We start from the raw sequence: 10,512 nt of genomic DNA, 5'->3' as shown, positions 1-10,512 counted from the left end.
ATACAGCCTACATATTTTATCAGAGGATTAGCTGAGAAAAAAAGCTACTGAATTACAGACCAACCTGAACTTCTTTTTAGAAATCAGAAGCTTGTGAGTGCTTCACAAGGGGTAGTGTAGCTGACAGGGGTAAAAACAAATGTCAAATTTGGAGCAGGATCACTATACTGGGATGTGTCCCAGCACAGCTGATCTGCTTCATTAGCATCTACAAACATTGCTATTGGCCTGCAAGGTTGGGAACCTACCATTCCCACATCTTCAGAGGTCCAACCCTGCAGAGCTACAGCCCCAGGTGCCATGCCCTGACCCAGTGCTTGTGTCTGCAAGAAAGAGAGACCCCAAATTGGGTTGTGACAGCCTGACATGCATGCAACAGGAATCTCTGGCAAGGGGATTCCTGGGGTATGTGATGATCAAACAGATGTCCTCCCATTTAAAGCAACAAAAATTGTGATGATTTTTGGTTCTGGCAACTTTTTTGAGCTGGGAGTGCAACAAGGGGTTAGTATGTCTGTTTGCTTACAACTTGTGCTGGCATAAAAATGTTGTAGTGGCACAAGGGCAATGTCTCTTTGTACGCTAGGTCTACTCTTCAAATTGCAATATAGTGTAGGGATACATAAATTACTTTTAAATAAGCTATTTTGAGTACCAATGGTAGTCTAACCCTGGTAGCACCAAGTTCAGCAGGGTTTAATTTATATTGCTTCTCAGCACTGTAAATTGAGTGCCACTGAAGCCCATGTTGCTTTGGCTAGAAAGCTTCTAGTTTCTATGCCAGGTCATTTAAAAACTAGCTTAGGTATTTAAACTCTGTACTGCAACCTGTAGTGTAGATACACTCTGATGATTAGATCAATGATTGTGCCGAAATGGGGACTGAGATATTCAAGTGACATTAACTGTACTCATAAAAAATTATAAGTGCAAAGCTATACCCAGAATGGTTGTGCCTATTCTTAGCTATTGAAAAAAACAGCTTTAAAAAAAAATTCCAATTGATCCCAAGTTACAAAGCAAGTCAGTACCAGTAGTTCATTAACTAATTCAGACATCCTTTTGGGAAAAATATATTATCCACCTGAATTACTTCCTTTTACCTTAACATTAGCTTGCGGTTAACCAGAAACAATTATGAAAAACAAACAAATCAACCTCATAAAAAGGTAAGCACTAATTTTCTATTCTGAGCAAATTCTTCAGAGTAGTAAATTATGATGGGGTACAAAATGAATTGTATCTGGTCCTGAAAAGGCTACTTAAGGTATTATTCTTGTTATCAATATTGGCTAGGAAAAAGTTGCTATTGATTTAAAACTTATAAACTGTCTATTGCCCTGCAGTATTCTAACAAACCTAAGCCAGACCTCCCATGTAAGTTTATTTACTGGGGACTAAAGAATGACTGATTCTTGGCCATGTCCAGGGCCAGATTAACACATAGGCGAATTAGGCACTGCTTACAGCCCTAAGTGAAGAAGGGACCCAGTTGTGCTTATTTTACATATTATAATTATTGAGTGAAAAAAGTAATAAAAATATACAGTATTAAGTAGGGATCCACAATTTTGTTTGCCTAGGGCCCGCTAAAGGGTTAATCTGGCCCTGGCCAGGCCTCAGTTGGGCAAAACTAAAAACAGAAATTTTTTAGATCCAAGTTGAATTTTATCTGCACTGCCACAGGCCTAAAAAAGGAGTAATCTGATAAACTGTAAAGGTTTTAGCTGATCTTCACTCAGTCAAAAATTACCCAGAACTCCTAGAATTAACAAAGTTTAATGTAACAGAGTTATGCAAAATTTTCAGTCAAAAAATACTTATGGTAAATTCTATTTACTCAAAAGTAAAAAGTCCATTAACAAGGATACCAACACATTCTTCTGACAACAAAGGAATTAATACAAAGATCACTGCAGCCTCAAAAAAGAAAACAGCCTTAAGACTGATGTGTGAAAAATAGGAGAAGTGAACAGTTTTTACTTTGAAAAATTGTATATGCGCAAATCACATATTTCTATAAGTTATGTGTTCATGAATATGTTCCAGGCTTGAGTTTCATTTTTTTCCCACCAAAATATATATATTGATAAACAGCAAAAATGTCTCCATCAAGGGAATAAAACCATAGTCATGTGGTTTTGTTTGATATTTTAAATTTACTACTTCATTAGAACATTATTATTTGCACAGGAGCGTATTAAAATTTTCTCAAAAGCATCTACTGCAAAAAAATGATATCTTTCTCATTTTGCCACAAGTCGATGAGAATGTGATTCTTCTGTCAATGCAAATGTGTTCACAGGGTTCTAGAAACACTAAGCACTTAAAAAAATTAGCTCTTTGTATCTTCAAAGGGCTGTACAGAAAACAAGGGCTATATTGAGCCTGATCCCAATGTGACTGTGCAGGTAATTGATAAAGGAGTTAGTGTTTTCCACATGATGAATCAGTTACAATGGAGATGAGCAGGTATTCCATCCTGGACAGTCTTCTCCAAGCAGGAGAGCCCAGAAGAACTGAAACTTGGCTCAGTATCAGCTCACTGGTTGGCAGAAAAGACAAGATGCAGAGAGGTAAGCTAAATTATTTTCAGGGCTGCAGTAAGTTCCTCCTTTTGGGAGTAAGGAAGGAAACAGACAACAAAGAGCCATGGTTTAAAGTTGCAGCAAGGGAAGTTAGGTTGGATATTGGAAGAACCTCTCACTAGGAGGGTGGTGAAGTGCTGAAATGGATTATCTAGAAAGGTGGTGGAACCTCCATCCTCGGAGATTTCTAAGGCCTGGACTGACAAAGGCTTGGCTGGGATGATCTAGTTGGGAATGGTCTTGCTTTGAGCAGGGGGTTGGACTAGATGACCTCCTGAGGTCCCTTCCAACCTTAATTTTCTATGATTCTGTGATTATTCCGAGTCATGATTCTTTCCTCATGGTTCTCCTGGGGTCAAGTAGCTACATGCCATCCTGCACACAGAAACTGAAGGCTTGAACTAAATTTGTTTGCAGTCTTTCCACTGATTTTTGGATCAGGTCCTTAAGATATAAGTATGTTCCAAGCACTAACTATTTAATTCTCAGTACAGCCCTGAGTGTATTTTTTTTTCTGATATCCATATTGTAAGAAAACTGGAAAAACAAACTGAAATGAATTCAAGCAATTAAACATGTATCTGAATGCCTGCCAGAAGCTGCCCTTTCATCGCCTTTGTGAGATTCTGAGAAATGCAGTCACAAAAAGCTTTTATTTAACACAGTTAAGGATGCCCAATGGTCTCTTGTACCCCCTCCAGCACATAAAGCTCAGAAAGATCCAAACTTTTTGAAAACAAAAAATGAAGAATTAAGCTATTTCTTAACTCTGTTGTTTTTTTAATATTTTTCTGTAGAAGTTAATGATTGTTTTGGAAATTGTAGTTACCCTATAGGCCTGCAGCTAAGGCTGAGGTAGAGATAAAGGCTGACAGTTGATTCCTAAATGTTCCCACCTCTCTTATGCCCTTTATTTTGGCAGAATGAGGATTAATAGCCCACCCTTGGCCCACCTAGTTAGCCCTCCTCCAAGCTGGGGCCCTTTCTCCTACTTTCAGGCTCGTCCTCCACTACTTGCAGTGGGTTCAAGTACCTTAATTTAGCTGTCAGACATTTAAACTTCAATTACCTTCAAGCCATCCTTCAGATGGCCCTCAGCTCCTAACTTTCAGAAGAAGTTAAAGAGGCCAGGGCCTCCTTATAACCTGGTTCTCACACAGAGTCCAGGGAAGGGCTTTATTATTATGAAATATCATGTTAAATATTGCTTCCCCAAAAGGGTTAGTGAATGTCATATTCTACCTGAGGTAAGTGTTAAGTGACTGTGACCATTTGAGGTATAATCATAGCAGTGGTTTTGAATCTCTAGATATCTGCAAATAAAAGCTAACAGAATCTGTCAACATCAAGATGTGATGTTTGGGGGACCCCGTGTCTTAGGAACCCGTGGCTCAAATGACCCCAAATTTGGTTCCAGCACTCTCATATGCCACAACCAATCCCAAGCAATCCCACGCAATCCCGTGGATTTTACGGTATCAAAACAGTCAATCTTCAAACCAAATGGAGTCTTCAGAGAAATGAGGAATGGGTCATTCATTTCACTATGTCATTCAGCTGAATTAAAACATCCCATGAAGAGGAACAATTCCAACACTGTAATGCAGAGATGAGGACTGCTTCTTTTCTTTTCAGTGGAGGTTCTCATCCATAGCCTTTAGTGCCAGTGCTTAAAAGTCTGAACTATGAACCAAACATATCCATTCTCAGGTTCTCATGCCATTCTCAGCCCAGAATGCCCAGTGCATTCCAGTAAGGTTGTTCTTAGCTCACTACCTGGAGGGCAGGGCTTCCCCAGATGCTGGTTCATAACCCAGCATTTGCAGATTCCTTCTCTGCTCCTCCATGAATAGTTCATCCCTGAACATATCTCCTAGAGGGGCAGGAAACCCCAGATTCTGGCACACACTGGAGAGGCAAGAGCAAGTAGACATCCTAGAGAGTCCCCTATGCTGTTCCCAGCACAGTGCTGGAAGAGGAGCACATGGGTCCAACAGGAATTCCTGTCCCAACCTATCCCCATTCACCCAGTCATTCACCCCATATCACCCCTCCCAGTGCCCTTCTCCCAAATTCACTCCGTCACCACAGTCTCCATTACCAGCCACCCCAATTTCTTCTTTCTTCTCTTTGCCATGCTTCACATCTCTCAACTACTACACCCCACTCCTCCCTCCCTTACCTTCTCTCCCTTTTCAAACAGCTATCACATGTAAATTATTTTCTATGCTGAACACCTTCTGAATTGTCAATTGCACCTTGATTATACACTTCTTTAAGGAAGAAAAAAACCTTTCCAGAGACGCAAATTGTAGCAAGAGAATTTTGTTAAGTGTTGGATTCAAACTGATACTGGGTACACATAGGGCATGTCTACACATGCACATTTCATGTGCATTAGCCCAATTTAAGGTGCATTAATGGCATGTGTCTACATTGCACACCCTTAAATTGACATTTTTAAGACACATTAAGGCTATGTGAGCCTAAATTTGATACCTGCATAAAGCATTAATGCGGTGTGTATTCATTGATGCACACCGCATTGATGCGCATTAGTGTGTCTATATGTACGCTAATGTGACTAGCTATTTACACCTAAATTTGATACCTACATGAAGCATCAATGGCTACACATCACGTTAATGCACATTAATGTGTCTGCATGTGCACTAATACGACTTAACTATTCACATATTAATTTAATGTGTATTAGCACGTCCACATGTAGACACTCACCTAAATCACCTTAAGCAAAGGTTCATTAAGTCTAGGCACATATAAATACATGTGTATACGCACCCATAGGGTAGTTTCACTGATTGCCACACATCCCCTCAAGCTAATCCCCCTCGTGTAGAAATGAGCAGGCTACCAAGCTTTTGGCAACTCAGTATGCTAATGCATAGCATATTCTCCTTGACTCATGTTTGTTTTAAGGGAAATCTTTCTTAATTTTGCTTCCCCAAATGGTTGGTAATACCATGTCTTCAGGTTATGAATCTATTTGGGACATAGATTTTGATTCCTAGGTTTGCACAAAATAGTTGGTGGAAATTGTGTTAACATCAAAAAAGGCTGGGAGATTAGGGGAGGGTGGATAGGTGGTATCTACCAATCACTTGCTCAGCTGTCCCCAAATTTGACACATTCTACCCAGAACCATCATGAGATGCATCACATTTTAGGATAGTCTCAGTAAGAATGTGGATTTTAAAGCTCTTCGAAGTATTGATTTTTAAATAGAAATGGGTTCTCAACCTTAACAACAACTGAGCCAGCACTCCACTTTAATAAGAAGAAAGTTAGAATTAGGACTGATGTCAGCTGAGCCATTAGTGGAAAAGCAGAGCTTTTTTCTTTTAAACATTAGTGTGATGCCTCCTAACTGTTACTCACTAAAAAGGGTGAATGGACCCCCTGGAAGTCCCACATAAAAATTATTGTGCTATGGAGATTTATCACTGTTAACAATTTCTGGTGCTGTTGTTCTTCCTGATCCCCCTCATTTTGAGTCTTTAGCCCAAGGTGCATCTGCTATTTGGTTCATGGCTTGTTGGAAGGTTTTGTTGAAACCATATTTTAAAACAGACTAAAGCTGATTGAACATGAGTGAAAGAGGCAATGTTAGAACAATGGAACCATCCTTTTGGGAACTTTCGGTACTAAATGTGATGTAACAGACATATTTTGGATAAGAATCAGACAGGTAATTTATTTGGATGAATCTCTTAATGTGTTAGCTACAAGCTAGTTATTCATATGCAATCAATCATATAAATACTGTATATTACTGTACAATATATAATGTCTAAATCAATGTCTTCTGATATCCCATTTCATTACAAGCCTTTTTTCATGGCACACTAATGCATAGTATGCATTTGATGCTTCCAGTGTCTTCCTCAGCCATGCGGCAAAGCTATTACTTCAGTTATTGATACCCAAGGCACTAACACTACAGTACCTCTGAGAGAACATTAGAATACTATAACCTGAAATAAATCTAGAGCCAAACATTTTATAGACTTCCATACATTTCAGAATTCTCAGAAAAGTTATATTCATTTGAAAAAAGGAGGTTCCTGAAAGTCTGTATTACTTCCCAGTCCTTTGCAGTATTGAGCATGTTAACTAAAATCAGTAGGACCTCAACTTAAGGCGCTTATTAACTCTCAGGCACAGGATCTAGTGATGAGTAAATTTCAGCAGTTCAGTTCCGATCAGTCTGGAACAAGAGGTCCATTACTTTAAAGGCTCATGTGGGCCACACTGAAACATGTCAAACTAAATGTTGGGCATTTTATTTTGTGGGGGAGGTAAGGCAGTAACCAGTGTTGTTAGACCTGTGATAAAGCAGAGGGCAATTTATGTTTCTGAATTAAACTAACTTTTTTAGCTCTCAAATACTTGATTCCATTCAAGCTTGGGTGATCGTTTGACATGGTTCTCATTTCAATTGAACCAGATTTTCCATCTCTCCAGGTTATAAATCCTTCATCCAGTAAAATTGATTTGTAATAAGAAGAAAGTGAGATAGAGAAATTCAGCAAATTTCCTGATCAACAAAAGTTCACCTTTGCTAGGAAGAGACATAAAATGAAGTCTTAAGAGGGGCACTTCATACCATTTCTAAAAACAGAACCTGTCTGCCTCTCATTGCAATTTGCCTCCAGCAGGAGATGTGCCAGTGGAAGCATTACAGTGGAATCTACAAGTCATTCGTACAGCTGACAGAAAACCCCTGAACTATGGACACGGAGCTTGCCTGCAGAGCAAATACTTAAGCAATAACACAGACATTTCCTACGTCCAGCTGATTTCCAGAAAGTCACAGCACATGTTTACTGCTTCAAACAGTATGCAAGTATGAAGCATATGCCAAAGAATGATCTGAGTTTGCTCAGCAATGACTCTTATTTTGACATGCATGTTTCATCTGCCTTGGTTAAATTACTGGACTCATTACAAGGAATTTTCTTTCCATGGCCCTTATGTCTGTTGGCATAAAAGCTTCCATAAGAGCTTGTGTGATCCATCCAGATCAGCTCATGCTGGTATTTGCCTGGTGTGACTTTTCATGTGCAAGCCCTTTAGTTTACAAGCCCTCTTACTCTGTGTCTTGGATCCTACGGTTTGCTTCATTGCTGGTTTGGGGAATGGCCCAAAGTAACGTGGTACAGACCACAAGAAAATTAGAAACAAATGAAGAAAATAGGAATCACACTTATAAAATGACAGTTTCGTAATGTAAATTTTTACATCTGACCTGTATAAAATATGTCATCTCTGGTAATGGTGTCCAGAGCCCAAATTTAATTTTTAAAATATACCACTTCATTGTCAAAAACTGAACACAGGGCTTCTTACATTTGTAGGGTCATTAAAACAATCCAACAAACTCTGATTTATACTCTCTGCAATCTCTTGGAGGGCTACAAAAATAATAACTCATGGGAAAGTTTGATCTAAGGTCTTCTGTTATATGCTCAGCTGCAAGTGATATAGAAATTGTATTCCAACTGTGTTGAAATCATTAATGATACCATCAGCACTGATGCACAAACAATTTTTTTCAAAATCTTGAATAACTTAGTGTCCAAGGAAGATGCAAAATTGAACAAGATGGTCTTTCACTAAACACCTCTAATCTTCCTTCTACTGGTCACTCCATGGGAGAGATACTTCTAAAGACAATTATTCTGTCTCAGGAAATGGGGTGGGTATGATATTTCATGGTGTCCTTCCTTCTAAGTCTATGATGAGACATCAAACCCTTGCAAGATTTTCTGGTACTGCCATCTCAGTTCCCTCATGCAATGAGATAGTGATCTTTTGGCTCACTGGGGTGTTTGTGAACAACCACCCAGCTCTTTGGTGACTACTGCCTTGGTCCAGAGCAGCAATTATAGAGCACAATAGCACCTCAGCATTAAGGCAATAGTGTTTGACGGGATCTCCATTATGCTACTGCTTCATTGACTAGGGGACCAAAGTAGTAGCATAAGGGAAATCATGTAAAGGTCTGTACCTTAGCACGGGAGAACTGGGCTTCTTCTCATGTCAGACCTCCATCATTTCCATATAGGCTTAGTCTCTCAGATCACACTGCATACAAATTCTAATATAATCTCCTTTCTCCTCAAAAACATGCTAGTTCACCAGTAGCCAACATGATACTTACTTAACATAAGACTAGAACAGAATGGGAGTATTGTGTCCTCAGGTCCAGCTTTCTGTAATTTTGGCAACCATTTAGTAGCATTTTTACAAAGTCTTTAAAGAATACCCTTATTCTATCCCTTCCCACACACCACAGTCACAAAGTACTCCGGAAGATACCTCTCCAGATCCCATCTGTCATATCCACTACTGCCCATTCAGGCTCCCTAAGAGCATGTACATTGCATAGAAAGTGATATAGGAAGACTACAGCAAAACACCAAAAATGTTGCTTATGGATACAAGCCATTTCAAAAGCAACTGCAGTAAGATTATTTGAAAAGGAAAATAACTCTTCTTGGCTAAGATTTTTGAAAAATGGGATTCCAAATATATATAGCATTTGGAATTGTAATAATAATACTTTATGTACAATGATCTCACATGTTGAGGAAGACAGATGTAAAATAACTCACAACATGCAGAAGTTAGGAAACCAACATAGCATTTTTATAGGAATCAGCTCACATCCAAAGCTGGTTGGAAAAAACATGCTGCAACCATGCTTATTTTCTACTTCAATAAACTTTATTGAACAGTGATATTGTTCTACATGAAGAACCTTATTTTATTTCCAGGGCTATACAATATTTCTGCCCAGATTCAGTGTGTACCTGGCCTTATGTACACTTGCGTTACATCTGTTTATAGATGGCTCAAGGGATTATGAACTGCAAAGGAACATTGAGCATGATGATAATATTTGGTGTTCTTTTGTAATGCAAAAGAAATACTCCAGGTCCATTTCCTAATGCTTATAACTGATATTTTTTCTTTAACTGAGGAGACAGAACATTATGTAAAATAATTGCCTTTTGTATAGAAGATGTACAACATTACATCTCAAAATCATGGCTTAGCCACTGATTAATGACAATGAACATTTTCTGCAAAACTTGAATTAGCATGTGTTTTCTTTAAACTGCCCTAAAGACATTTGGACAATTGGCATCCTATCAATCATAGATATCTCCTCAGAGCTTCTTAGGAACATAATTTAGACTGCCACACCTTCAGCAGAATAGAGATGTATCTGCAGCAAATAGAGCAAAGTGCAAGATATGTCTAATGAGGTTGCCTCTGAATTTCCAAACAACTCCATTCTTTAGTGAAATATGATTTAACACAAGCATCCAGTGGCCAAACCAAAAATAAAAGAAATAATCAATTTTTTTTATCACAGGGATTTCTTATAGGGGTGTGTGTGTAATTTCAATTATCTATAGTATTTTTAGCATGCATCATTAGGTCAGCTGAAAAGCAGGACATTTGTAACCTAAAGTATAAAATCTGAATGCAAACTCTGCTGGCTTAACTTAGCTCTTTTGACAAACCTTTTGAAAATAGAATTGAATCCAGCCCTCCAGGGAAGAAACCCTAATAAACTGGAGGATGATTTGTCTATTAGAACTTTGATTTTTGCCTTCATAGTTTCATAGTTTCTAGGGTCGGAAGGGACCTGAGTAGATCATCTAGTCTGACCCCCTGCTATGGCAGGAAGGAGTACTGGGGTCAAACGACCCCAGTAAGGTGTACATCTAACCTCCTCTTAAACACCCCCAGGGTAGGAGCCTGCACCACTTCTCTTGGAAGCTGGTTCCAGATCCTAGCCACCCTGACCGTGAAGTAGCGCGTCCTGATATCTAGCCAAAATCTGCCCTCTGCCAGCTTGTGACCATTATTCCTGGTCACTCCTGGCAGT

This window comes from Crocodylus porosus, unplaced genomic scaffold, assembly GCF_001723895.1.
Source record: "Crocodylus porosus isolate Cpor-Errol unplaced genomic scaffold, CroPor_comp1, whole genome shotgun sequence".
Taxonomy (NCBI): Eukaryota; Metazoa; Chordata; order Crocodylia; family Crocodylidae; genus Crocodylus; species Crocodylus porosus.
This window is presented reverse-complemented; position numbering follows the sequence as displayed.